This window comes from Monodon monoceros, unplaced genomic scaffold (assembly GCF_005190385.1).
Source record: "Monodon monoceros isolate NGI ecotype Baffin Bay Population unplaced genomic scaffold, NGI_Narwhal_1 Super_Scaffold_12, whole genome shotgun sequence".
Taxonomy (NCBI): domain Eukaryota; kingdom Metazoa; phylum Chordata; class Mammalia; order Artiodactyla; family Monodontidae; genus Monodon; species Monodon monoceros.
Window position 1 is genome coordinate 56661768 of NW_021703768.1, and position 27673 is coordinate 56689440.

Sequence of the window (27673 nt, forward strand, 5' to 3'; positions counted from 1 at the left end):
CTGGGAAGATCCCACATGCTGCAGAGCAACTAAGCCTGTGCGCCACAACTACCGAGCTTGCGCTCTAGAGCTTGCGAGCCTGAAGCCCGTGTGCCTAGAGCCTGTGCTCCACAACAAGAGAAGCCACCACAATGAGAAGCCCGCACACCGCAATGAAGAGTAGCCCCTGCTCGCTGCAACTAGAGAAAACCTGCGTGCAGCAACGAAGACCCAATACAGCCAAAAATAAATACATTAATTAATTTTTAAAAAAGAATAAATATAAAGCAGTAGTAATTAGAAGAGTTGGTATTGACATAATGATAGACAAACAGATCAGTGGTATAGAATTCAGATTCCAGATATAGATATAGTCAATTGGTTTTTGTTTTGTTTTTTAATAAAAGCACCATCACAATTCAATGGGGAAAGGAAAGCCTTTTCTACAAATGATGCTGGAATAGCTAGATAACTGTACAGCAAAAAATGAACCTCAACTACTACTTTACACCATATGCTAGAATTAAGTCGAGATGGATCATAGACCTAAATGTAAAGGCTAAAGTTATGAAGCATCTTAAAGAAACTTAGGAGAATATCTTCATGAGCTTCGGATAGGCAAAGATTTTTTTAGACAGGACGCAGTAAGCACTAACCACAAAAATAATTATAAATTTGACTTAATCAACATTAAAAACTTCTGCTCAGCTTTCTCCTAGTCTGAGGCCTACTTATCTATTTTCTGACAGAAGAAAAAGTTGTAATCAGAATATTTTAAAACTTCTTAAAATCAATAATAAGAAAACAAACAACCCAATACAGAAATTGACCAAGGAGTTGAACAGACACTACATAACGGAAGATATGCAAATGATCGGCATGCACATGGAAATATGCTTGATATTACTGGCCATCAAAGAAATGCAAATTAAAACCACAGTGAGATTCCATTTCAAACCCACTAGGATGGCTAAAATTTAAAAGATCAACAATACCAAATATTAGTGAGAATGTATATTGCTGATACAATCCTTTCAGAAAATTGGCTTTTTTTCATCAAGTTAAACATATACCTGTCCTATGACCCGGAAATTCCATTCCTAGCTATTTACCCAGAAAAATGAAAACATATGTTCACAAAAACAATTGTATAAGAATATTTATAGCTGCTTTAGTCATGATTACCAAAATCTGGAAACAACTCCAATGTCTACCACCAGGAGAATAGACAAACAAATTGTGGTACATTCATAAATGGAATCTGCTTAGCAACAAAAAGAAGTAAATTACTGAAACCTGCAAGAAGATGGCTGAATCTCAAAAGTATTAAGTGGAACAAGAGAAGTCAGACATCACAGAGTACAAACTGCACTATGATTCCATTTATGTAAAGTCCAGGCTAATCTATGGTGATGGAAATCCAAACAGCAGTTGTCTCTGGGAAGGACTGGGGGATTGACTAGGAAGGGACATTAAGGAACATTTTGGGGCAATAGAAATGTTCTCAATCTTGATGAGGGTTTAGATTAATTGGGTATACACATCTGTCAAAACTCATCCTATACTTAATGCCTGTGCATTTCTCTTTATGTAAATTATAGCTAAATTTTTTAAAAGAAAAGAACAAGAATATACTGAGTATCTGCTATTCTCTGGCATTGTTCCAGGGGCTAGGGATACAGCTGAAAACAAACTGACAAAAATGTTCCTGCCCTCGTGAAGGTTAATTCTAGATTACACATCAGATGTATCAATAAAATGCTGATGTGCTAAATTGAACCTCTGCAATCACAGATTTCCCCCTGCCTGTAGAAAATGGCTTAGGGTGTCACACCTCCTTACCCCTTCCCATTAATCATCTTGCTGCCCTGATGGTAGATGCTCTCAAGATGTGGAGATAGGCCAGTCCACCTGGTTGGGAAGTGGTGTGTTGGCATTTGGTATTTCCTATAGACCAAGATGTGTTAACTGAACTGAAAATGAGCTGTGGAAGAAAACCCCTCTGGGCCGTATTTCATTTCCACATAAAGCAGGATTCATTCAATTACATGCTTTGAATGGGATTTGTGGGGACAGGCTTGGTTTGGGCAGATGGTGCAGGGGAGGCAGCAACGAGGTTGCTACAGAGCCTGTGATCTTATCAATCTGCAGAGGCTGGGCCCTAGGCTCATCTATTAAAGGCATGCTTTACAAAGCACATGGGACAGACTTGAAGGGGCACAGGAGAATAGACCTCCTGCTAGGACAAAGTTTAAACCCAGGCAGCGTCCAGCAACTCCAGACATCCTAGGGACTTTCAGCCTTTTGTGAGTAGTTAGACCCTTTGTTTTCCCTTTCTAAACCTGTCTTGGGGCTGAGAAGGTAAGAAGTTGACAGGAGAAGGTAAAAAGTGGTTGTGAAGACATCTCTTTCTCTGTTCTAGTCCTCCCCAGGAAGCTACTCAATCATATACGATTCTAGGGCCAGGGTTCCAAGGTGTCGTATGAATTTGCGTCTTGGGCTGGAAGGTGCTGAGATGGGAGTGAGTGGGAAGTTGCTAGTAGAAATGAACAAGTTGACTTTCAAGGTTCTTTCTAGATCTCTTAACTGTGATGGTGTTGGATGCCTTCTTCTTCTACTGAGAATTTGACAAAATTTTTATCATTGCTAATATTTACATAATGATTTATATTTTATAAAGCACATTTCTTATAATAACCACAGCTAGCTTTATTGATTGTGTGTGTGTGTGTGCCTGAGTATCTTACTCAGATTCCCCTAAATGCAGACTCTGAGAAAAGAATTGAAGTGCAAGGTTTTTTTTGAAGTATAGTTGATTTACAATATTATATTAGTTTCAAGTGTACAGCATAGTGATTCAGTATTTTTATAGATTATACTCCATTAAAAGTTGTTACAAGCACAGGGAACTCTACTCAATACTCTGTAATGGCCTATATGGGAAAAGAATCTAAAAACGAGTGGAGATATACATATATATATATATATATATATATGTATGTATAACTGATTCACTTTGCTGTACATCTGAAACTAACACAACATTGTAACTCAACTACACTCTAATAAAAATTTTGAAAGAAAGTTGTTACAGGATAATGACTATAATTCCTTGTGCCATACAGAATATCCCTGTTGCTTATCTATCTTATACATAGTAGTTTGTATCTCTTAATCCCATACCCTTAATTTGCCCCTCCCCCTTCCTTCTCCCCATTGGTAACCACTAGTTTGTTTTCTATATCTGAGTCTGTTTCTGTTTTGCATATACATTCATTTGTATTATTTTTTAGATTCCATATATGTCACATCATATAATATTTGTCCTTCTCTGATTTATTTTACTAAGTATAATGTTCTCTAGGCCCATCCTCATGCTGCAAGTGGCAGAATGTCATTCTTTTTATGGCTGAGTAATATTCCATTGTCTATATATACCACATCTTTTTATCCATTTGTCTGTTGATGGGAAGTGAGAGTATTTTATATCAATATTTGGGAGATGGAGGAAAAACTGGTAGGAGAGTAGGGAAGTAAGACAGGGAGGAAAAGTCAGCCAATAAAAGGTACATCTTGTTGGCCAGGTACCACTAGCGGAACATGAGACAATAGCCTGAGTTGCCCTACTGAGAGGGAAGGTTACTGGCTTGCTTATACAGCTACCATTAGACATTGGTTGAGGGTTGTTCCTTGGGGGAACATTCATTCCCTGGCCCATTGGTCCCTGGCACGCTGGACAGCAACTCTGGTCCAGCTGCAAGAAAAATCCCTCAGAAAAGAAATGCAGGTGTTGGCAGTTGGAAGGTTGAAGGTAGAGATGGTGTTCTCTGGGGTGTAAGGCAGGTGGGTCACCAGTAGCATCTGCTACACAGCACTGTGCTAAATGCTTCTTAAGCATTTTTGACTGAGCACTCACAGCTCTATGAGTTGGCACCATGGCCTTCATTTTAAAGAGAGGCAACTGAGACGCAGAGAGGTTCAGTAGCTTCATCAAGGTTGAATTACTGATGGAGAGTTGGCTCTTCTGACTCCAGAACTCATTCTTACTATGCTATTCTGTTTTGTGTTTCTTAATTGCTTTAACTGCATAATAAACAAGAGGCATTTTTCTTACTTCATTTGGTAAATAAGGAAACAAAGCCTCACTGGCGTCAAACAACTTGCCCAATCGAACAAATTAGACCTCTAGTCTTTGAAGACAGAACTATCAGAGAGGACATAGAATGTGTTCAGTATAAAAATTAAGTGAAGTCCAAGATCAAGTGTCTAGAAGGAGATATTTTGGTCAAATTTGATCACAATAAGCCAACACTTTTATGAGCTTGAATCCAGTTAACATTCCTGGAGATGTCTGAGCCACAGCTGCATAGATAGCAGATGGGAAGATCTTTTTCTGCATATAGAAGCTCAACCTGCAGGGGTAAGAATTCTGACAGGACCAAAGGAAATCTTGAGATACCGTAGGTATAGAACTTACTCCCCTAAAATGGCCCAAGGAAGGCCTCAACCATGGCTTGAACTCTTCCATGTAACCAATGGGGAACTAATTCAGTTCTCCAAACTTCTGTGCCACTGGAGGTTGGCCATTGGTCTTTCATCCAGATATCTGGCTTCCCACCTCTGTGGGGAGATGTGCGAACCACGGAGGTGTGCTGCTGCTCAGATATCCTTTCAAGAGAACTTGCTGCAAAGATGGTACCTGGAGGATATCTTCCAGATGCCGCAAATTCAGGTCTCCAGCAGAGCTCCCACTGAGGCCATGTTCTCCCTGGTTTGACATCTGCCAGGACTGAGCATAGCAGGGACTCTAGAGCCATGCCATTTCTGTTCAACACGAGACTCCTATTATGGGAAATCTTTGCTCTGGGGCTCTCTGTCTGTCTAGCTGAGACCTTCTCAGATCTGCCCTGCAGTCAGGGGTTCTCCTGCCTGTCCTCCTTTCTTACCTTTCTCCTTTTACCTTGACACCCTGTAGAGGGATCATTTGAAACTAAGGGCCATTAAAAAACAATTCAGGACTACGTGTGAGAGCCAGACAGCCTCTTTGGACAATTAAAAAGAGTCTCTTATCCCCCTGCAGTGGAATAATGATCATAGTTGAAGAGAAGCCTCAGAATCTAATAGTTTCTCAGAGCTCCAGAGACATTTAAATGATCAACCAAAACAGGGCTGTTATGCTAAGGTCAAGGCCCTGGCTGGGAAAACCTTGGACCCTGAAACTTTGCATAAGGACATCTTAGTGGATGCCCCCAAGACTTTTAGCTATGTAGACTCCCCTGAACCTTTAAAACTTGCTAAGGCAGCCCAGCCCTGTCTATTAAGAGATGTACTTCCCAGTTTCTTGGGACACAGACAAAATCCTACCCTGGGGTATGGGGAAAATTCATGGCTAAAGTGGCTCTTAGAAGCCTAAAGAATGTAATGGGTAACACTGAGCAAAGTGGACATTCCTGAATTGCTCTGGCAGATGGTAGAGAAAGGAATTAAAAGACCCAGGGAGGAGAGGATGCTGGAATCAATATTATATGTGACATCAGAAGGACTGGATTGCTTAGGAGAGTCCAGAGGACACACCATTCATCAGGCCATCAGGAATACTCTGTGAAGTTCAGTGGCGGCAGGGGTGAGCTGGGCTTATTGATAGCAATGGGAAAATGGAACCTGGAAGTAATAGAGGCCAGGTGGCAGCACTAAACCACTGGAAGCTAGGGGACTGCAATTGCCATAATGACTGGCAATGGCAGAGGGGCAGCCAAGGGGGCTTGGCCACAGGGAATTGTGGAGATGGTCAGTGGAATATGGCCAAATAGATGAGAAGCCAAGAATACTGCTTAATAACGATCAGAAGAAGATAAGAATAGAGGAGAAGGAGATTGAAGACAGTTACCATGATATAAGGTCATGATCACCTGCTCAATTACCAGTCTTGAGCCAGTATTCTGATCTGGGATCCATTGACTGAAGAGGTGGCCAGATCTCCAGGAGAAACACCACAGAAACTATATGCTATAATGACTCCCTTCCTCAAAAATACCTATGGCCATTTACTTGGGTGACTGTACACTGGAAAAGAGGAATACCCAAACATTTCAATGAGTGTTGGACACAGAGACTGAGTTAAAATTGACATTTAAAGACCCAAAATGTTATTATAACCCCCTAATGAATGGAGACCAGTTTAGTCTGGTTTACAGTGGGTTCAAATGTCCATAGACCCGTACTTGGCAATTGGAATAACCCTTATTTTAACCCTTGCCCTGTGGGTAAGAGCTTGCATAGTAAGAAGGTGAAGGGGAAGCCTCCAAAGTTAGTAAAAACACTCTCACATCCAGAGGTTTTGTTTTGGGGTTTTTTTTTTTTTTTTTTGGAAGGAGATGGATGGTGGAGATTAGTACCACCATTTAAGATCTATGGGATGCAGGGATGGTGGTTCTTACCACATTTCCATCTAATTTACCAGTCTGAACCCTACAGATACAAGGTAGATCATGGAGAGTGGCTGTAGACTACCACAAGCTCAACCAGGTAGTAGCCGTGATGCCAGTGCTATCTCAGACATAGTATCTTTGCTACAGCTAATTAATAAGGTCTCAGGTAATGGCTATTGATTTGGCACCTGCATCCTTTCTGCTCCAGTCAAGAAACCGAAAGATCAGAAACAGTTTGCATTCACATTGAACAAACAACAATATTTATTTAGTTTGGCCCAGGTCTATGTGAAACATTCCCCCTCACTGTCATAATATAATCTGAATAGATCTGAAGCATCTAGAAACCAAGAGGGTGAAAGCAAGAATAGCTCCACTTGCCATCGTTCTCAGTGACCCACACGGGGGCTTTGCACTTCCCATCCCCATAATTCTGGGCTTTGCAAGGTTAGAGGTTCTAGTCTCCAGAGAGGATACATTTTTGTCAGAGGATACATCGTGTATCCCATTGTACTACAAGCTATGGTTTACACCTGAGCATCTTGAACGTCTAGTGTCCAAGGATCAGCCGGTGAGAAGAGGAGTCATCATTGTGGCAGGGGTAATTGTCCTTGGTAATTTTGGCAGAGGACGAAGGGCTACTCTGACACAATAGGGACAGAGAGGAATATGTGTGAAATGCAGTAGAGCCAATTGGGCACCTTTTAGGGGTCTTTGCTCAGTGGTACTGGGGGCTCAGACCTTTTAGGAATGAGAGATTGGAGTCTACCATTGGGTAAGCGATCAAGACCTGCCCAGGCGACACTGAAGGTGAGGGGCGTTTAGAAGGGATAGTGGAGGACGGAGGCAATGACCAACTGCAGAGATGGGGCTATAGTTTACCCAACTAACCTCTTCTAATTTTCTCCTGTAGAGGAGATGCCAGTGGGAAGTGGGGGATGCTGCTTGCTGAACACGTGTAGAAAAATGGAACTGTGTGGACATGGCAGCCATGGAAGTCTCCCTTCAAGAGAAGTTGCTCTAAGGAGAGTAGTTCATGGGCAGCTTCCTGCTGTGCGCCTTTGGATCGAACGCAGCATTCACGCTGAGGCCTTGCTTTCTAAAGGTTGCATTTACCCAGTGGCCAAGCACGGTAAGGAGACCAGAGCCATTGTTGCCCAATATGGGACTCCTCTAATGGACAATCTTTCCACCGGGGCTCCCTATTGACCTGGCTGGGGCTTTATCAGAGTTTCACTGCAGTCTAAACCTCCTCCTACCCACTTCTCCTTTTTCCCTTCCTCTTAAACAGCTATCAGCCCTGCCTAGGGGTCTGAAGGCTCTCCCTGCTCAGTTCTGCTCCCTCCCCCCTGAGCAATGTTCACAAACATTTCCCTTCTGTGTGTTTTATTCTGGTTGGCATCTGCTTCTCCAAGAGGCACAGGAAGCCTCGGAAAATGGTAAATAAAATACCTCTACTAAAAAATTGAAAAAATTATACCATCTACTGCTGGATGGAGGAGTGATTGGGAAAGCATTCAGATATCCATTTTCTGGACATTTTTAGAAATTCAAGGAAACAGGAGTAACTGTCAAAGAGAAAGTCTTTATTCCAAAGCTATTTTCGAGTGTCTCCATAATTCCAAGTTCTGTTAACTTGTGTGAAAGCTCTCATGCTTGTCAGGTCAAATTCTTGTTCTCTGCCATGATTGGGACGTTTCCCTGCCAAGTGGCAAAGGCCAATAATTGAACTTGTGGTCCTGAATCTTGATTGGAAGGGGATTGGCCCAAATCTTATCTCTCCCCAGCCTCTCTGAGATCACCAAGGGCGACACTCCTCCTGACTTCCAGAGGGAGTCGTGGAAAAGCATTAACACATTGCACTTTAGAGCTTGTCTTGAGGGGCTGAGAGCATGTCCTCACCCATCTTCTTGTTACCAATCCTGTGTCTGCCAGGTCAAGGAGAGTCTCTGCTAGTACCTCTTTTTTTAAGCAATTGGATGATTTGCCACTTCCACCCCATCATGTGCTTAAAAGTAAGATATAATTGTACACTGAATAGTTGAAACTAGAGCTAAGCCGAAAAAGTGACATTCCCTGCCTTTGGTAGAAGAAATAGAAGCAGTGCCATATGGGAAATTGTTGAGAAAAAACTGAGGCTAAAAATAGGTCAGAAAGAGAAGCAGACTCTCGCTCTGCGATTGTAAAAGAAGCAGCAGGTCCTCTGCCTACAACAGGCCGTTTCTCATGTCTGTATTTTTTTTTAACAACAGGCTTGAAGCTACTGAAAAAATTTTCACCACACTCATTTTTCTCCTCCCAAATCAATAAATGAAACAAGAAAATATCCATGACTCAGTTGAATCAAATCCTCTGTCAAAACCTGAGTTATTCCACGAATGAAGGAAACGAGAATGGATGAAAACGGCCTTCGTTCCAATGATAACGGCTGCAATGGCCGAGCGTGTGCAATGTGCCAGGGGCTTTCCATAGCTGCTCTCAGCCCCAAGGACACTACAAGGTGAGTATAATTTCCCCCACTGTGCAGAGGGTATCACCAGACTCAAAGATGTCAGGGAATGTTCCCAGGTCATGAAGCTTGGACAAGGCAGAGTCCAGGCAGGTGTGTTTCCAAAGCTGGTCCATCCTCTCACCTTTCCATCTTCAGGTGAGAGAAAGATAGAGGAGGGTCAGGGAGACGCTGAGGGGGAAATCATCTTCAGACCAGTGGCAATCCTTATAGTGAAAGGAAATCAAACCAAATCATGAGTTTTACAATAGTTGGCAAAAATGAGAGCCACACTGATAACATTAGGGATACTGTAAGATCTGGGGAATAATCTTGGCAGGGAGCATTTAAAGGGCAAGCAGGTAATTCTTCCTCTTCTGAACTTTGCACTCCATTTGAGCATGTCGTCTGGCCCATATTAGAGCTCAATAGGTATTTTGAACGAATAAATAAATAAATTTGTACCTCTATCAAAATAGCATTGACTTTTTGCCTTGTATTATAGGTATTTCTACATGCTTTAAATCTTCCCTGCTGGGCAGTCAGTATCTTCGTATCAATATAGACCCTTACATTTATATAGCACTTTATAGGCAGATTTTGTGTACATCATTTTATTCAGAGCGATGTTATGAGGTTCGAAAGACAAGCATTCTTTTCTTCATTTTGAAGACTTTGAAGCTCAGAGTGGTTAAGTGATTTGCCCAAAATCATATACCTAGCAGGGAAAGCTTGAACTTGAATTAAGGATTTCTAACTTCACATCTGTTTTCTTTCAAACATGCCAAGTCTTCTTACAGAAAACGTCCCCTTGTGACTCATCAGTGCAGTTTAACACAGCCAAGGCCCACACCTGACTCATGATCACGTTCCATACATATCTGTTGGCTCACTTTTGTGAATGAATGACTGAATGAGGGAAGGAATAAATGAAATTCTCCATAAAGTGGCCTAATGTTGTTCGCTTTGGGCAGTTTGACTTTCAGATCTGGATGGAAGGTGTTCTAGAAAATTATTCTGTCTACTCACATTTCATTTAAATAAACGTCCTCCCTGATGTTCTCAAAGGAGATAGCGTTACTGCACTTTCTACTTGAAAAATGTTTGTGTTTGGTCCTTTCAGATATCATAAATCTCTCTAATCAGTTCCTGATGGTTTGGGGGATGACTCTGAGCAAGTATCCCATTAATTGAAAGAAGAGTGTTGTCATCTGCCACAGAGATTCCTCATTATGTTTCATCAAATTCAAAACAGAGCCCTGTTTGGAATTCTGTTATGAGCAGTGTAATTACACTGCATCCTATGGTGTTTGGAAGTAGCGCTCACAATTAGCATCTCTGTCGTGAGTGGGAAGTGATCCATGCGAAATCGGAGCTGGGCCAGATGGGTCTTGCTAAGACCCTCTCCCCTCCCCCTTCAGCTCCATTAAATTAAGCCGTCCCTATGTGTGTGCAAAAGATACAAATCAATCTTCTACTTCTGTGTATTAAAGAAAAGCATCCGCTTCCATTAATTAAAAGTCAAATGCTTCTGTTTACAGTGATCAGGGTAAAACAGACCCTTATGCCAAAGAATTCCGGAGAAGCAGATCCTGGTGAGATGCCACAGGCCTCCGCATGCTGGGCAGCAAGAGGAACTCAGATGTGAATGAGCCTGTCCTTGTCTTGGGAGGTAAGGGACAGCACCTCAGCACACCCAGGTCTCTATTTCCTTGCTGCAAAGTGGCCCCATCCTGGGGACCTGGCTGGTATTCTCCACAGCTGCACAGAACTCAGGGCCGTGCCTGATGAGTGGGGGGCCCCTGACATGCCAGTCACGTGTAGCAATGTACACTTTGTCCTGGGGTCTCCAATTTCCTCCTGTGACAGTCATTTCTAATTGTCCCTTTCACTTCAACCCCTTTCTCCTCCCACCCCTACATGCCCTTCCCCAACACACACACACACACACACACTCATGATCTTTTCAGGTATTTACTGCTCTCTTGTCTTATTCTTCCCTTCTCCCCTTGCAGTTGTTGCTAAGTCATATATCAATCATTCACACCTTAGTAAGAAGTTTAGCCAATGGGGCTTCCCATATATACAATATTATATATTGTATGTATGTATCTATGTATATTATATAAAGTATATAGAGTACATACTCCATATATTTAGTATACATATACATATATAGTATATATTAATACATATATACATATATAGTATATATTAATACATATATACATATATAGTGTATATGTATGTGTGTATATATGTGTGTGTACATATATGTGTGTGTGTGTGTGTGTGTGTGTGTATATATATATATATTTATAGCTTAGTTCTTCATTATGGGGAAAAAAGGTTTTGTAACTGATTAGAGAAATTTTCAGACTTCATTCTTAGGTATCGATGTTCTTTTTCTGCCATAAAACAAGTGTAATAATGGATAAATTGGGGGAAATTCTTAAAGGAAAAGTAAAGGAATCCCACCTATAATCCTATCCCTCAGAATTGACTGCTATAAATATTTTGGTGTATTTTTCCTTCTCTTTTCCACTTACAAAATTTTGAAATTATTTTGCTTACAATAAATTATAGAGAATAATATAATAAACGTTACATATGTATGCACCCAATTCAAGAAAAAGAAATTAGATATATAATTTCCTTTCTTACTCACCAGAGCTAACTAGTATTCAAAGTTTGATGGTTATTGTGTTTAGTGTTCTCATGCATTTCTTTATCCTTTACAACAAATCTATGTACCTATAAACAAAATATGATATTGCTTACATACTGTTAAGTTTCAGGTAAGTGGTATTATTCTACAGCTTGCTTTTAAAGTTCTTCTAAAACTTGTGTTTTTGCTGAAATTATGTTTTGTGAAAATTAACTAGGTTATATGTTAATTTACATGTAGTTCTATTTATTCACTTTAACTGCTGTATAATATTCTAATGTTAGACTAAATATATCACAATTTATTACCCATTCTCCTGGAGACGGACATTTAGGTCATTTTTAAGCCTTCTGCTACCTCAAATAGTGCTCCAGTGAATATTACGCCATGCCTGCCAAATACACACGTGGGAGGGTTCTCCAGGGGATAAAGCCTGGCTCTCTCAACTGTGGCCTGTGGGCAATCCCAGGAGACAGACAGGGATGCTGTGACCGACCCCTGTGGAAGGGAGAAGGCAGTGCTCATGGGAGGAGACATGGTTGCACTGAGATAGCCCAAATTGTCTTCTGATATTCAGAGTTCATAGCCTAGGCAGTGGACAAGTCAGGAGTTCATCATAAGGCCATTAACAATAACCTTGCAAACATCCATGTCTCCGTGTAAATTCATACCGGGCATATAGTCCACCTCATTTACCTTGGGTTCCTTATAACAAATTTTGACACGGGGCAGTGGAGCAGAAAAAGCCCCAGAACAGTCAAATAAGTAAATCTAAAGGCTGAAGCTCATGAACTTTAATCAGAAGAGGGATGACATGTCCCTCAACTGGAAACTGCTTACTCTCTTGTTTCAAGCATGGCTCTGACAAGCTTGGTTTCATTATTTCCCAGTCCACAGTAGATTAGAGATAGAAATTTTAATGCAGGGAGATTGACAAGGGAAGACAGCAAGCAGGAAAGAATTGTAACTCCCCTACTCTGCACTCCCGTGTTTATCCTCTCACAGGCTGATGAATGAGAAAAACAGAGTCAGACATAAGAGTTGGGGGCCTTTAGTGTAGGGCAAATAGTTCTTTATATACAGCTTGAAACTGAGTCATCAAGAAAACGCCTTGAACTCTTTAGAGAAGGCTGAAAGCTTTGTGATACTTTTTCGCAACATTTCCATTGAAATTTAGGTATTTGGAGATTTTAACTTTGGGACAAAATAGTACTCGATGTCTGCAAAATTTGCAATTTAGTAAACACTCTCACAAAACTTGTCTTCACAACCAGATTGTGAGCCCAGGTAGCCAAGCATTTTCCTTAAGAACAAGGAAACCAAGACCCAGATAGGCTTAAATATATACACAGATATTTTAATAAATTAATTAATTTATTTTTGGCTACGTTGGGTCTTCGTTGCTGTGCACGGGCTTTCTCTAGTTATGGCGAGCAGGGGCTACTCTTCGTTGCGGTGCACGGGCTTCTCATCGCAGTGGCTTCTCTTGTTGTGGAGCACGGGGGAGCTCTAGGTGCATGGGCTTCAGTAGTTGTGGCACGCGGGCTCAGTAGTTGTGGCTCATGGGCTCTAGAGCGCAGGCTCAGTAGTTGTGGCACACGGGCTTAGTTGCTCCGCAGCATGTGGTATCTTCCCAGACCAGGGCTCGAACCCATGTAGCCTGCATTGGCAGGCGGATTCTTAACCACTGCACCACCAGTGAAGTCCCAGGCTTAAATATATTGCCCAGGTTAGCCGTGGTTCTTCTGGCTCCTCACCTTGCATTTTTCCTGTCTGGCAATACCCCCCTTTTTTCTTGGAACCCTTCCCTGGAGAACTGGGACGGGGTGCTACAGGGTCAAAGCTAAGAACACTGATTTAACACAGGTGACTTCTCTGTGTGGTGCTTAGAACACGCATTCCAGGGATAGATAGCCTGGGTTTGACCCCTGGCTTAGCGACTCACTAGTAGTGTGACCTATCTGGGCCTCCATTTACACATCTGTACTGTGGGGAGAATATCCTACCTACAGCTTAGGGTTATTGGGATAGTTAAATGAGTTAATTCACATGAAGTACTTAGACAAATTCTTACTGTAGGCAGTAAGTACGATATCCCAGCCCCCAACCTATAACAGTATAGATGTGAATCTAAAGTATTTAGGAAATAAATTATGATTTGATTGTAGGAACTTGAATAGAATAACACATCTCTGCCTTCCATAGAATATTTTAATGCTTCTGCGCTAGTTTATTACTAAGTAGGTTTTGTTCTAATAGTTTTCTTATTTTTTTAAGTTAGTTTTCTGCCTCAACATATATATTTTAGTAAAATGTTAAACATAAAAAATGATATACTGTTAAATGTAAAACATTTATGTTTGAGCACCAGCAAATTGCTATAGTCTGCCTACGCTTTTTTTTTTTTTTTTGCGGTACGCGGGCCTCTCACTGTTGTGGCCTCTCCCGTTGCGGAGCACAGGCTCCGGACGCGCAGGCTCAGCGGCCATGGCTCATGGCCCCAGCCGCTCCGCGGCATGTGGGATCTTCCCGGACCGGGACATGAACCGGTGTCCCCTGCATCTGCAGGCGGACTCTCAACCACTGCGCCACCAGGGAAGCCCTGCCTATGCTTTTGACTCATGGTGTGGTTTGGGTCCCTGTGTCTGTCAAAGTTTGGGAACAGTGTTAATGACATTTTAGTAAAATATTTTAAAATATGTAAACGGGGCTGTGCTGCACCTCCTCATCCCCAGCCCTAGTCTCAAGCCTGAGGAGGGGTCCTGCTGTAGGGAAATTGAGTAACCACTTTTCAAAATTATAAAAATACCTTTATTTACTGCCACCAGTGCGATGTTTACAGGAAGCCACCGAATGATCCTCTCTAGTGGCAGCTGGTGTGGTTGGGTTGGCAGTTGGGAAGCTGTGAAAAACTCACACTTCGCCTTTAGCAAATAAAAATATTCACGTTATTTCATGCAAAGTCCTCCCTTTTTCTTACAATATTCTGGAATAGACTGGGAACGTCGGAAGGAAGAGTGAGCTGCTTGGTTGGAGCCAGTGAGAGCATCTTTCTCTTTGGTGCCTATTATTAAAGCAGCTCCACAGGCATTCTGCCCCTTCTCTCTCTGTTCTCTTCTGATTATAATTATTTCCACTTACAAACATAATTGCTGTGAAATTATGATCATCATATGAATACTATTTTGCAGTCTTTGTTTTTCACGGACCATAAACCATTTAAAAATGTTTCTGTCAAGTCTTCCCTTGTCTCCTTTAAAATTGTATGAGATTTTATCTTATAAATTCACTGCAAGTTTATTTGACCCTATCATTGGACATTTCCCAATATTTTCCTATAAATATCTTTTTACGTGTAGTTTTCTCCTTTTTCTTCTTTTGAGATGTTATTTTGGGACCCTTTCCCAAGGTTAGGATTAATAGATCAAGGAATGTGAATACATTGTTGTTTTTGTCACATATCACTGTTAGGACTTCCAGAAAATGTCAACAAACATTGCTGTGGAGATGATTCTTTTTAAGAGAAAGTAAAATAGAATTTTATATTCAGCGATTCACTTATATATATATGTGTATATATATATATATATATATATATATATTCTTTTTAATATTATTTTCCCGTATAGGTTATTAAAAAATACTGAGTATAGTTCCCTGTGCTATATAGTAGGTCCTTGTTGGTTATCTATTTTATATATAGTAGTGTGTATATGTTAATCCCAACCTCCTAATGTATCCCTCCCCGCTTCCCCTTTTGGTAACCATGAGTTTGTTTTCTATGTCTTATGAGTCTTTTTCTGTTTTGTAAATAAGTTCACTCGTATCATTGTTTTTAGACTCCTCATACGAGCGATATCATATGATATTTGTCTTTGGCTTCACTTAGTATGATCATCTCTAGGTCCATCCATATTGCTGCAAGTGGCATTATTTCATTCTTTTTTATGGCTGAGTAATATTCCATCGTATATACGTACCACATCTTCTTTATCCACTCATCTATCAATGGACATTTAGGTTGCTTCCGTGTCTTGGCTATTATAAATAGTGCTGCTATGAACATTGGGGTGCATATATCTTTTTGAATTATAGCCTCTTACTTTAACTTTCAGGGCATCCAGTAGAATCATTCCATATGTTAGCCTATTGGCCATGAAGCTTTACTACTGGTACTTTTTGGTACTTTGGGCCTCATACACCTCCCATTTATTTATTTATTTATTTTAAAATTTATTTAAAAGTTTATTTTTGCTGTGTTGGGTCTTCGTTTCTGTGTGAGGGCTTTCTCTAGTTGTGGCAAGCGGGGGCCACTCTTCATCGCGGTGCACGGGCCTCTCACTATCGCGGCCTCTCTTGTTGCAGAGCACAGGCTCCAGACACGCAGGCTCAGTAGTTGTGGCTCACGGGCCTAGTTGTTCCGCGGCATATGGGATCCTCCCAGACCAGGGCTCGAACCCGTGTCCCCTGCATTGGCAGGCAGATTCTCAACCACTGCGCCACCAGGGAAGCCCCCTCCCATTTATTTTTAATCATTTGGATGGGTCCTTGGTTAGGAGGGTAGATACTTTTCCCATCAGAAGAGTGTGAAATGAGCTCACAGGCCCAGTAATTGGCAGAATATAGACCTTTAGATTGCCGACCCTGGGGTTTATTTATTGACCCTTTCAATGAATGGGAGAAGGGGGAGGTGTCATTTCTGGAAGAGTCTGAGCTTTAATTTCCCACTAGTGAATTTCATTTGAATAACAAAACACCCACATGTGTATTGCTATTGACAGTATTGAGTTGAGGGTATCTTGCTCTGAGATTCCCAGGATGTCACCACCATGCACCCAGGTAGTCACCTTCTGTTTGTTTATCCTTAAAGATAACCTCACCATGATGGGTTTTCTTTCTTGAAGTATGTGAGAAGCATAGGTATGAATTCTTGCAGTCTGTAAGTATCCCAAATTCAAGGGCATGTTGGATTTCCAAAACTACAGGTCAGATGTTTGTGACTTAAAATAATTTCCCATTAGAAAAAATTATAAAAACGACATCTCACTTCTTAATCATGTTTAATAGCTTTCAGCTATTGCTCAGGTGTTCATGTGTAAATTGTTATGTGATTTCATTTGATCCTCACAACGATTTCGGGTAGGGAGTATTATTAGTCTACATTACAGATGGTGGAGTAAAAAGAGACAGAGAAACTAAGTCAGACTTTTCAAGTTCATGGAGCTGGTGAGTGGTAGAACCAGATCACTAACCCATGTCCTTGGACTCTAAGTCCAGTATCTTTCCATGTCAACACTGTTGGCCAGGTTCCTGGTTCAACACTTAGGAGGCTCTTTTACCCACGATTATTAACACTGCAATTTAGGGAAAGTGTTTGCCTCCCAGTTTCAGGATTGGAGGCAGGCTCTAGGATGTGAAATGATCTGTAATCTGATGTTGTGAAATCAACTATGCTAAGCTTGTCTTTTGAGCCCTTGGGCTCTTTCTCTGTACCCCTGATGCTCTTTTCACTGGCCCAGCTCCAAGTACACTAAATTAGATTATCCAGAATCACTGTCCAAGAATTTGTATTTAAAAAATAATAATCTCACACAAAAGAAGACAAACAAAATGGAAAGGTAAACCAATTTCTTGCATAAGAAAACAGGAAGACTTAACATGAAGACGTCATTTTCCCCTACATTAACCTGTATGTTAATACCTCAAAACAATACTTCAGGGAAAAAAAAAACTGGAAGTGATTCGCTGATGCTAAAGTTTGCTTGGACAAACTAACAAGCATGAGGCCAGAATTTCTGAAAAAGGAGAGCAGTAGATGCCTTGCAGGATTTTATAACATGATGTGAAGGAGCCAGCTCCTTCCATCTCGCTAGTATGGCACTTCCCTCAGATACAGGCCGAGGTGAGCTACGCACAGTCATTGTGCTCGTCTTCATCAAGTCAGCGCTGAATGTTTGAGGAGACGAGAGCCTGGCTGTGAGCAGAGAAAGCGTGGCCAGACATGAGAAGAATGACTTGGCTCTGAAGAACATTGGCGAGACAATGGCTTAAAAGATTTAAGAAGACGCATGTACATGAAAGTGTGTAGAAACAGGCACTCATATATTGCTGGTAGGTAATTATCCTCAGATACCATGTATCAAATATCATACATACAAGGGTCTTTATTCTTTAAAATCTATCTTCTAATCCTTCAATAATGTCATTCCCTTCTTCACTTCTGAACCTACAGGGTCTTCAAAAACTGGCAATTTTCCCAAATTTCTCAATTTTTAGGAGCAGTGAGGCCCTCCGGGGAGATCAGGATGCAGGAAGACATTTTCTTCTGTGTATTGTTTGTGAAGCACATATTTCCAAGTATTAAGTGAACTGAGCAAAGTCCTAGTTTGCTCAGACACTCACAGTGTACGGTTGTTGTCCCATATTTAATATAATTATTAAGATTTCTTCTCATAGATGTCCTGATATGGACGATAAACTATATGATCACTCTGTTTATAAGGCATCTTTGTGTAGGTGTATGATAGCTTTGCCTAGATGACTTTGCATTCCTCTCTAAGATATGGAAGAGGGTCCCCCACACCCCAAACTCCCTTGTCTTGGGTTGACTCAAGGGCTCTTGGGGACTTGGGGCTGAAACAGCCTTGAGTCCTCATAAACAAGATGGGATCCCGGAGTGTTCCATCAAATGCACCCCCGTTAAGCTGTCATTTATCCAGTTGGAACTGTGTGTGTGTGTGTGTGTGTGTGTGTGTGTGTGTGTGTACTCACATAAATGGGTGTGGTAGGAACCTAATCTTTCCATGGGTCAGAAGAAAAGTAGAAATACGGAGAGAAATGCTCTTTATTACTGGAAATGCCTGATCTGTCTGTTTGCAATACAAAGGAGAGAGAGAAAGGTTGAGATGTATTTAAGGCCACCATTGACTCCAGGGTCCTCTCCCTCCCCTGCCCCCAGGCACACACTTCAGTGAGAGTGGCTCTAATAGGAATGTTTTTTGTAAAAGGCAGCCTGTCTCCGAGCTGCTGTACAGTGACCAGTGACGCTGGTCGTCTCTATAGAGACGAGTCGCTTTCCTAGGAAACCTCGGTAAGCAGGAAACCGTAGCAACCAGTTGAAGGCCTTGTTTTTTTTTAATATGAGGATTTTCTGTACTTGAATTCAAAAGACCCCTCCCTGGGAAAGCAGCTTGTGTCAGGCAGAAGAGGGCGGGCTAGTTTGCCTGGAGGCTGAGAGTTTGGGAATAAGATTGGAAGGCTGTTGGTGGACCAGGGTAGGAGAGGGAGGAAGAGAGGTTACTGTTTGCTATGCCAGGTTGGCTGGTTACAGCCTGAATTCATCTTCAGCCTGCTGTATGGGAGCCCACCACTGCCAATTAATCCACGAAATGATACCCCTAGGGACAAAACAAAGCTTCGATTGCCTTAGCAACCTCATCATGGTTTTCCTTTTCACCTGGTAAATTCCGGGCATTAGTAGCAGGGAGAGATCAGGAGCTCAGGGGTTGCAAATCCAAACGCTATGCAACCCAGCGAACCTGCTTACTTGGCACAAAGTAAATGCTCCATTTAACTGACATTTAGTTCCTGCCTGTTCCCATGGAATCAGCGCAAACATCACTTCTTAAGGAACGTCTTCGTTCTTAGTAAGAGATTGCACTGGGCTGCATGTAAAGAGAACCAACTGAGGAGTTTGACCAAATAGGGATACTTTTCACCTAAGAAGTCTGGAAGTGGGCAGTTCAGGGGGCTGCCAGCTCCGTGGTGTCATTCACGTCCTAGCTCCTTTTGGCTCTCTGCTTGACCATTTTTGGAAAGTGTCCCTCCACGGTATAAGAGAGACCCCCTCCAGCCATCATTCCATGTAGGATGAAGGAGCAGCAAAAATTAAGGAGGAAAGAGAGGTGCCCGCGTAAAGAAGCAAGACCTTTCCCAGCAGGTTTCTAGTTCCTTCTCATTGGCCAGAACTGGGTCCTATGACTGTAGCCTCCAGGGAGGCTGTGATGTGTGTTTTTTTGGCTGAGCAAGTTGCCACCATAAACAAAACAGTGGTTGCGTTTTTTCCTTTTTTTTTTTTTTTTTTACTTAACTAAAATTCATTTATTTTTCATTTACATTAAATCACATTACCCTAAAAATTTAATATACATATTTTACACATAAAATTTAAACTTAGAAATGAAGCAACTGGTCTTGCTTTTACAGCCCTTTCCGCCCAAAATATGAAAAGAGGATTCTGGCTCCATGGCTCAGAGGGATAGGACACTGATATGAGTGTTAGAAAATGAACAATTAGTTCTTCATCATGAATAGCAGAAAGGCAATATTCAGACATGGCAGGTGTCTGCCCAGCTATCGGACCTCAGTATTGAGGTAGAGCATCAATCACGTTGACCGAGTCCTTCACTAGGAAGCATCATCAAACACTGTGATAGTGTCAGCTCCGAAATGGCTTTTGCAGTCTTACAGGAATCAATTCTCGGTCCCCAACATTCAGAGAATTCACAACATACATATTCCATCCACTGTCAACCTAGAGTGAAAATGCAGTCAGTTCTGTTGTTGGGCCATTATCTGGCTACCTGGCTGAATTTCCATTTTCAGGTTCTATACGGAGGCTGTGGTGTAGGAGTGGATGACTACCTACATCTTATGATTTCAGGGGGTCCCAGAAATTAACGTCCAGAGTAAATCTGTAACAGCTGTGAGCTGGTGGTCATCACCCAGACAACCACACTGCATGAACCACAAACTATGAAATATTAACCTACATAAACAGGGGGAAATAGTCAGGGTTCTCCCAAAAAACAGAACCAAAGGGCTGTGTATATATATAGAGAGAGGGACATTTATTATAAGGAATTGACTCACATGATTATGGAGACAGGTTCCAAATCTGCAGGGTGAGTCAGCAAGCTGGAGACCCAGGAGGGGCAATGGTTTAGTTCCAGTCTGAGTCTGAAGGCCTGAGAACCAGGTGAGCCAATGGTGTAGCTCCCATCTGAAGGCCGACAGGCTCAAGGCATAGGAAGAGCCAATGTTTCGAGACCAACAGTAGAAGAAAAGCCAATGTCCCCGTTTGAAGGCAGTCAGGCAGTAAGAATTCCATTACTTGGGATGAGGGCAGTGTTTTTGTTCTATTCAGGCCTTCAGCTGATTGGACAAGGCCCACCCACATTAAGGAAGGCAATCTGCTTGACTTAGTCTCCAATATAAATGTTACTCTCATCCAAAAACACCTTCAGAGAAACACCCAGAATAATGTTTGACCAAATATCTGGGCACCCCGTGGCCCAGTCAAGTGGACACATAAAATTAACCATCACAAAGGGTAATTTAGTGGTTTGGAGAAGGCCCAACTGTCACGATTCCACCCAATTCCCCCTTTTTTGTTTTGGCCACACCTCATGGCTTGCGGGATCTTTGTTCCCTGACCAGGCGTCAAACCCCGGGCCCCTGCAGTGGAAGCATGGAGTTCTAACCACTGGACTGCAGGGAATTCCCTCCGCCCAATTCTTTTTTAAATTTATTTATTTAATTTATTTTATTTTTGGCTGTGTTGAATCTTGGTTGCTGTGTGCGGGCTTTCTCTAGTTGCGGCGAGTGGGGGCTACTCTTTGTTGCAGTGCATGGGCTTCTCATTGCGGTGGCTTCTCTTGTTGCGGAGCACGGGCTCTAGGTGCACGGGCTTCAGTAGTTATGGCTCGTGGGCTCAGTAGTTGTGACTCACGGGCTCTATAGCGCAGGCTCAGTAGTTGTGGTGCATGGGCTTAGCTGCTCCACGGCATGTGGGATCTTTCTGGACCAGGGCTCGAACCCGTGTCCCCTGCATTAGCAGGCGGATTCTTAACCACTGTGCCACCAGGGAAGCTGGGGAGAGGTGTGACGAGATGGTTTTCAGAGCGTATGTGCAAGTTGGGCCAGGGGCATCAAAGCCTACAAGTCATAACTATCAACAAGAAAATACAATTTTATGGGCCTGGGGCCAAAGTAGGTAAAGGTCTGGACTGTGCCCAGCTCAAGACAGAACAGCTGCCTGTACAAAAGGCCAGTACATCAGACCACTCTTATATGTATTCCAGAATTTCTGTCTCAGGTCCAAAAATATGTCAACCTTTTGCTGGAGAATACTCATACCGAAGTAGAAGGCAGAGACGTACACCGGCCCGCCGAGCGCCTGGTCGCACAGCACTTTGGCCGGGACGGTGCGCATGCGCCATCAGGCGCAGCCACACGTAGTTGAAGTTCGCATGGAAGGCCACGGCCACGCTGGCCACGCGCTGTGTGTGCCGCCGGTCGGCAGGGCCACCCCGCGGCCGCTGCTGCAGCGCGTCGCCAGCTGAGAAGAGCGTGGCGTAGAGCAGCAAGTTTGTGGGCCAAGGGTAGCACCGGGTGGTGCACAGGAGCGCCCGCCAGCAGCCTGCCATGCCCGTGCCCTGGGCGCCGCAGTGGTCGTGTTTTAAGGGCAGAGCTTATTTAAGAATAAGTATGGACAAACAGCTAGTGTTATCTACTGCACCTTGCCTGATGGCCTTGTGCAGGAGTGTGCTGGAAAATGTTTAATAACCAGCCATCTGGGACGAAAAAGGACGCTGGTTTGTCGTGCTTGCCAATTTCTGTGGTATAAATACCTGATCATGGCCAATTTCAAGCTATTGACATGATGCCGCTTCCCCCCCTGGAAGTTTATAGAGAGAGACTTGAGGAGTTCCATTAAGAAGTAACACACAGCCTGGAGCCAAATACAGACAGGTATTGGGTCTTCTCTGTTCCAAAAAGTACTGGGGGCAAAGCACTACTACTATTCCTCCTCCTCTCTGAAAAGGGTCTCTACCTCTGCTCTACTGACATGAATTAGAAATGTAGGAGCAAGGTGGAGTGTTCCTAGCTTAGTGGCTCAGCCCTACAGATCCCAGGTTTCCATGTAGCTCCTGACCCATGGGACATCTTTTAGAAAATTAACATTGGTTGCCGCTCTAACATGAGTTAAGCTTTTGCTCAGGGTTCAGGAGCCCAGTGCTTCAGTCTCCAGCACTCAGGTAGGAATGATACTATGGGAAAACTGACAGCCTCACCCCCAACTCTCTGGAGACAGTGTAGCATAGAGACAAAGTAAAGAAGGAACACGGAGAATGGGGTGAAAAAATCACTGAGTTGTCTAGTCCCCTGGCTAGTGCACAGCTGGAGGAAGGAGAAGCTGGAATGTCTCCTGCATGTATCTCTGTGTTGGGCTCTGACCTTGTAATTCTGGCCACCTTCAAGTTTTATGAGCCCTGCATCCAACTGATTGGCTGGAAAGCTGTTCTTCATGTTCTACTGTTAAAGCCAAATTCCCTGAGAGATGGGTTTCAGGGCTTACAGCCTGTACCACATTAACAATTGTCTAAACGAGATGCAAATGTTGCCTAGTAGAGGATGAAGTGACCTGTGATGGTACATTTTGGGACTAACCACCACAGACTGGACCATTTGGGATCCCCTCAATAAAGCTTAAAGAAAGTCTCGCTTATTATATGCTCACCTAAGATGGAAAAGTCTGGTTTTGTGAAACCAAGAGCAAGATAGAACCAGTACCCTCATTTTCAGGCTGTGAGGCAACTCAGTTTATCAAAATAATATCAGGCAGTGTCCATGACTTGATTTATTAAAGACAGTTACTCTTGGGCTCCTTTACTACTTTCAGGGACTAGAAGCATCTAAAAAGAAGTACAGACTTAGTTCCAGGTCCTGATGTAAAGCAAATAAAGTTCACATTTATTGTCAAGGGGCTGTTATCCAAGCCCGGGATCCCAGCATGCACAGAGACCTCCAGGTAACTGCTGTGGTGCATAGGCATGAAGTGCCTAAGTACAATGCTTGGTTTCTGCAGGCTAATAATAGACAACACTGTCCCTCTAGTGGCAGGAACCTGAATTGCAGGCCCAGTGCCTTGGAGGGACCCGTCAGCAAAAGGACGGAGTTATGTCTCACTAATACAAATATCACAAAAACTTACATTTTTATAGGACTCACAACTTTAAAAGTTCTTTCACATGAACTCCCTCTTTTGACCCTCACAACCATCCCATGAAAAACAGCTTGCATTTCATTTTTCAGATGAGGATATAAAACATAAGCTGGGCTTCCCTGGTGGCGCAGTGGTTGAGAGTCCGCCTGCCGATGCAGGGGACGCGGGTTCGTGCCCCGGTCCGGGAAGATCCCACATGCCGCGGAGCACCTGGGCCCGTGAGCTATGGTCTCTGAGCCTGCGCGTCCGGAGCCTGTGCTCCGCAACGGGAGAGGCCACAGCAGTGAGAGGCCCGCGTACCGCAAAAAAAAAAAAAAAAAAACGTAAGCTGTTTAAGACCACGTAGCTATTAATGGACTTAGGTCTCCTGACTTTAAATTTAGGCCTCTTTCTACCACTTCGTGCTTCTTTCCTCTTCTGGACATCAAAATGAACTGTTCTGTGTTATGTCCAGGTCTGAGATGTCACCATGATGTGGAAATGAATATGATTGTCCCTTGTGCAGTCACTGTATTGCCCCCATCCTAGACAACAGTTGAGGAAACTTGGCTTTGCAGGGAAATGCTTTAACCTTAAGAGACAAATAGTGAGAATTTCAGGTACTACTGAAGGCAAGTGGAGGAGAGGTTTCCAACTTGGAAGGTCAAACCTTGGAAGCAGCCTCCTGTTCTCCAGAGCAGGACTGGAGCTGGAAGGAACTAAAGTTCCAAAGTCCATAAGGTCTCCTGCCCCTAAAATTTCTCTCCTATCAGTGGGTTGATGTGTGACCGTCCTTTATAAGGAGAAAAGGCTTTTATTTAGCAATCAGGGCTAAGGCTTACAATGCAAATGACCCTGGGAGAGAGAATACATTGGCTTAAATTTGCACTAGGTTGGAAATGATTGATTTCCTGACAGCCATTTTGCTGCAGTCTGGCAGAGGCGGGAGGGGAGATTCAGAATGCCATGTAGAAGCAGAGAGTGGATGATGGTTATGCAGAGGACCATTTCTGAAGATATGCCCCGCCTGCAGGACTTTCTCCTGAGAAGTAAACCAGCCACAGCTGTCCCTCTCCCCACCACCCTCTCACCTTGACCCTCAGCTTTTGACTCAGCCTCTCCTTCCAGGCAGAGCTTCAGCTACATAGCTTGGCGACCCTGACCCCAGGATGAACTCTGCATCCAGCCCTCGGCTCCCCAGACTGCCTCATGCTCTTCTGTTTCATGGCTCCTTGGAGACCTTTGAGGGAGCAGACATGGAGGGGAGGAAGCTGCTGCCAGCTCCTCTGCATCCTCTCGTGCTCCCGAGGGTATATCTGAGCCTTTTCCTGGATCTTAAAACAATTAAGATATTGAATTAGCATGCTGGAAGACCCCACTGGATGGACACACAGCAGAAAGAAGAACATTTCCTTTGCAGGGAATGTATATAGAGTGAGCATTCATGGGTGTGTCCATGTATTAGCATGAAGAGAGCATTTTTGCTACATTCCATTGTCCTGAAATAAAAGCCATCAATGTTACAAGTATTCCCCAACAGGCACACATACACACAACACACACACTCACACACACACACACACACTCACACACACCCTATGGGCTCCTTTCTGAATGGATTTTCATCTCCTGAACTTTTTGCCATAGGCTTTGTCTTTCCCATGACGCAGAAAAGACTAGGGAAGAAAGTGATCAAATGGAAACCCTGGGCCCCTTCTCCACTGAGTCATTGAATGCTCAGGGCTGGACCACCAAGGGCCTAGCGCTCTCAGCAAGGCCCAGGCCCCGTCTTGCTGCCCAGCACACAGCAGGCACTGGAAGAACTCTGGGGCATAGCCAGCTCCCTGGAAGGGCAATGCTTCCTTGCCATGGAATTGCTCTTCTCATTTTTATGTACATGGCAAACCACTGCCCCCAACTCTGGATGCAACTGCTTTTTTCCATGTAATTAGATCCTTTCCAACAACCAGCCACCAACAGATTTCCAGAAAAGACCCAGGAAAAATTGTGTAGCCTATCCTCAACCTGGTTCCCTGCTTCTGTGGGAAATTCTCTCAGAGGGGAGAGCAAAGAACCTGGGCAGCCCTTCATCTAAAGACTCAGTCACTGGCCTAGTACCCACCCTGCCAAGGCCATTTCCAGGGTTAACCCAGAAGGATGGAAGCACTGTGTGGGGGGGGTAGGGTGGGGGCTTGTAATACGCTGGTCTGACCTGAACTCCTTGAATCTCTATCACTCATCTCATATATCCCAGGACCAGCCCACAGGTGTATGCTTTGGGCAGTGCAGAAAGAGTCGGGGGAAGGTTGCTGAACTCCGAAGAGGAGAAGGTGTGAAAACACTTCGAAGGAAAAGAAAGATGTGGGCGGTGGGTGGAATGGAAAGAGACCAAGGGAAATAAGTTACTCCTCCAATTACAAGGAGCGCTAAATGGATGGGCTTGTCCCTGCAGCGAGGCAACAGGCAGCAAGTCAGGGTACAGACATCCAGGCCTGCCTGCAGTCCTGAATCGAGGGCTGGGGTTTGGTGTTTTGCTAGATAAACAGGAGCGAAACCTTGAAAACTTGCTTGATTCCATCAAATGCTTTCACTGATTAGAGCTTAGAAGCTGCCAGAGTTCTTTAACTCCTGCTGCTACCAAACAGGCGTGGTAGGTGAGCCCCGCAAACGCTTATCTGAATTTAAAGGGAGTCGAGAAATGTGGTTGTGAAGTCCCAACCCAGCAGGCGTCAGGGCTGGAGTTTACTGCTCGCTTGAAGACACCGAGGCCCTGACGAGGGGCTGGAGTGCAAGCATGAGTCCCAGGGTGAGAGACTCGGGAACTGCCGGCTGATGTTAAAAATAACATTCTGCTTTGGGTAGGCTCAGTGTCTGCCAGGGACTTCAAGAGAAAGATAAGCACATCTCTGAAGCTCCTGCTGGCCCAACAGTGGCATCCTGGGAAGGGAAGGGAGGAAGAAGAACCAAACAGGCCCGAGGAGAAATGACCTTCTGGCTTGAATGTCAGCAAACCCACCCCACTGTCAGGTTCCTGGGCTTGGGCTCATGGCTGAAGCTCCTCCCAGGAAGACCGTGATCCTTCTGGGTGAGAGGCCACCTTGCTGTGGGACGTGCAGAAGAGATTCTGTCCCCCCCATGAGCAGCCCCAGCACCTACTCTGAGTAGAACCCAGAGCACAGAGGCCCCCTTGGATGAAGACAAAACCTTAGCTGGATCAATGGCAATACTTCTGGACCTGGCCAACAAAACCAGATGGAGCCCTGAGGGCCTCCATTGAGAAAGTGGGGTCTTTTCTGTGTGCCTAGTTATCCCTTTATTTCAAGGCACAGTTCTTTCAAGAAGACAGAACCTGGAAAAGTATCTTTAATGAAGACCATAAAATCAGAATGCAGCTGTGGATCCCCAAGCCCATCTTCCTCATTTTACAATCGAGGAAACAGAGGTCAAGGCCACACAGTGAGAGGCAGAGATGGTAGAGCCCATGGTTCCCATCTGAGCCTCATTCACTCCACCTGCTACCTCTGCTTTGTACCACCTGCAGGAATTCCCAGCCAACCCACCAGGCAACCGTGAACTGAGAATTCTTTTTTAATAGACTTTATCTTTCAGAACTGTTTTAGGTTTACAGCAAAGTTGAGTGGAAGGTACGGAGATTTCCCCCACACGTACAGCCTCCTCCATTAACAACATCCTCCACCAGAGTGGTCCATTTGTAGCAAGTGACGAACCTACCCCGACACATCGTAGTCACCCAGAGTCCATAGTTTATATTACGGCTCACTCTTGATGGTGCCCATTTGTGGGTTTGGATAAATGTATGATGACATATATCCACCTTTACAGCATCATACAGAGTGCTAGTATGTACTGTCTCACACTAAAAATTCTTGCACAGAGAATTTTCACGACAACTCCTATAAACAAAGAACAAATCACAAGGCTCAGTTGCTGTTAGTCTGGGGATTCATCTGTGGTGCACAGCTGCCTAGGTGCTCACTGGCTTGAAGCCATTCTGCTCCCCACGTTCCTTGCTGCTGGCTCCTGGGATGGAAGTGTTTAGACGTGCGGGTCCAGGATGAGGATGCAGGCGCCTGAGACTGACAGATAGGGTCAAGACAGGGCCA

At 43.6% G+C, this 27673-nt stretch overlaps 1 pseudogene; it reads right to left on the bottom strand.

Annotated features, from left to right (window-relative positions):
- Positions 1–21990, bottom strand: part of LOC114892087 — a 66817-nt pseudogene extending 44827 nt beyond the window's left edge.
- Positions 21991–27673: the final 5683 nt, after the last annotated feature.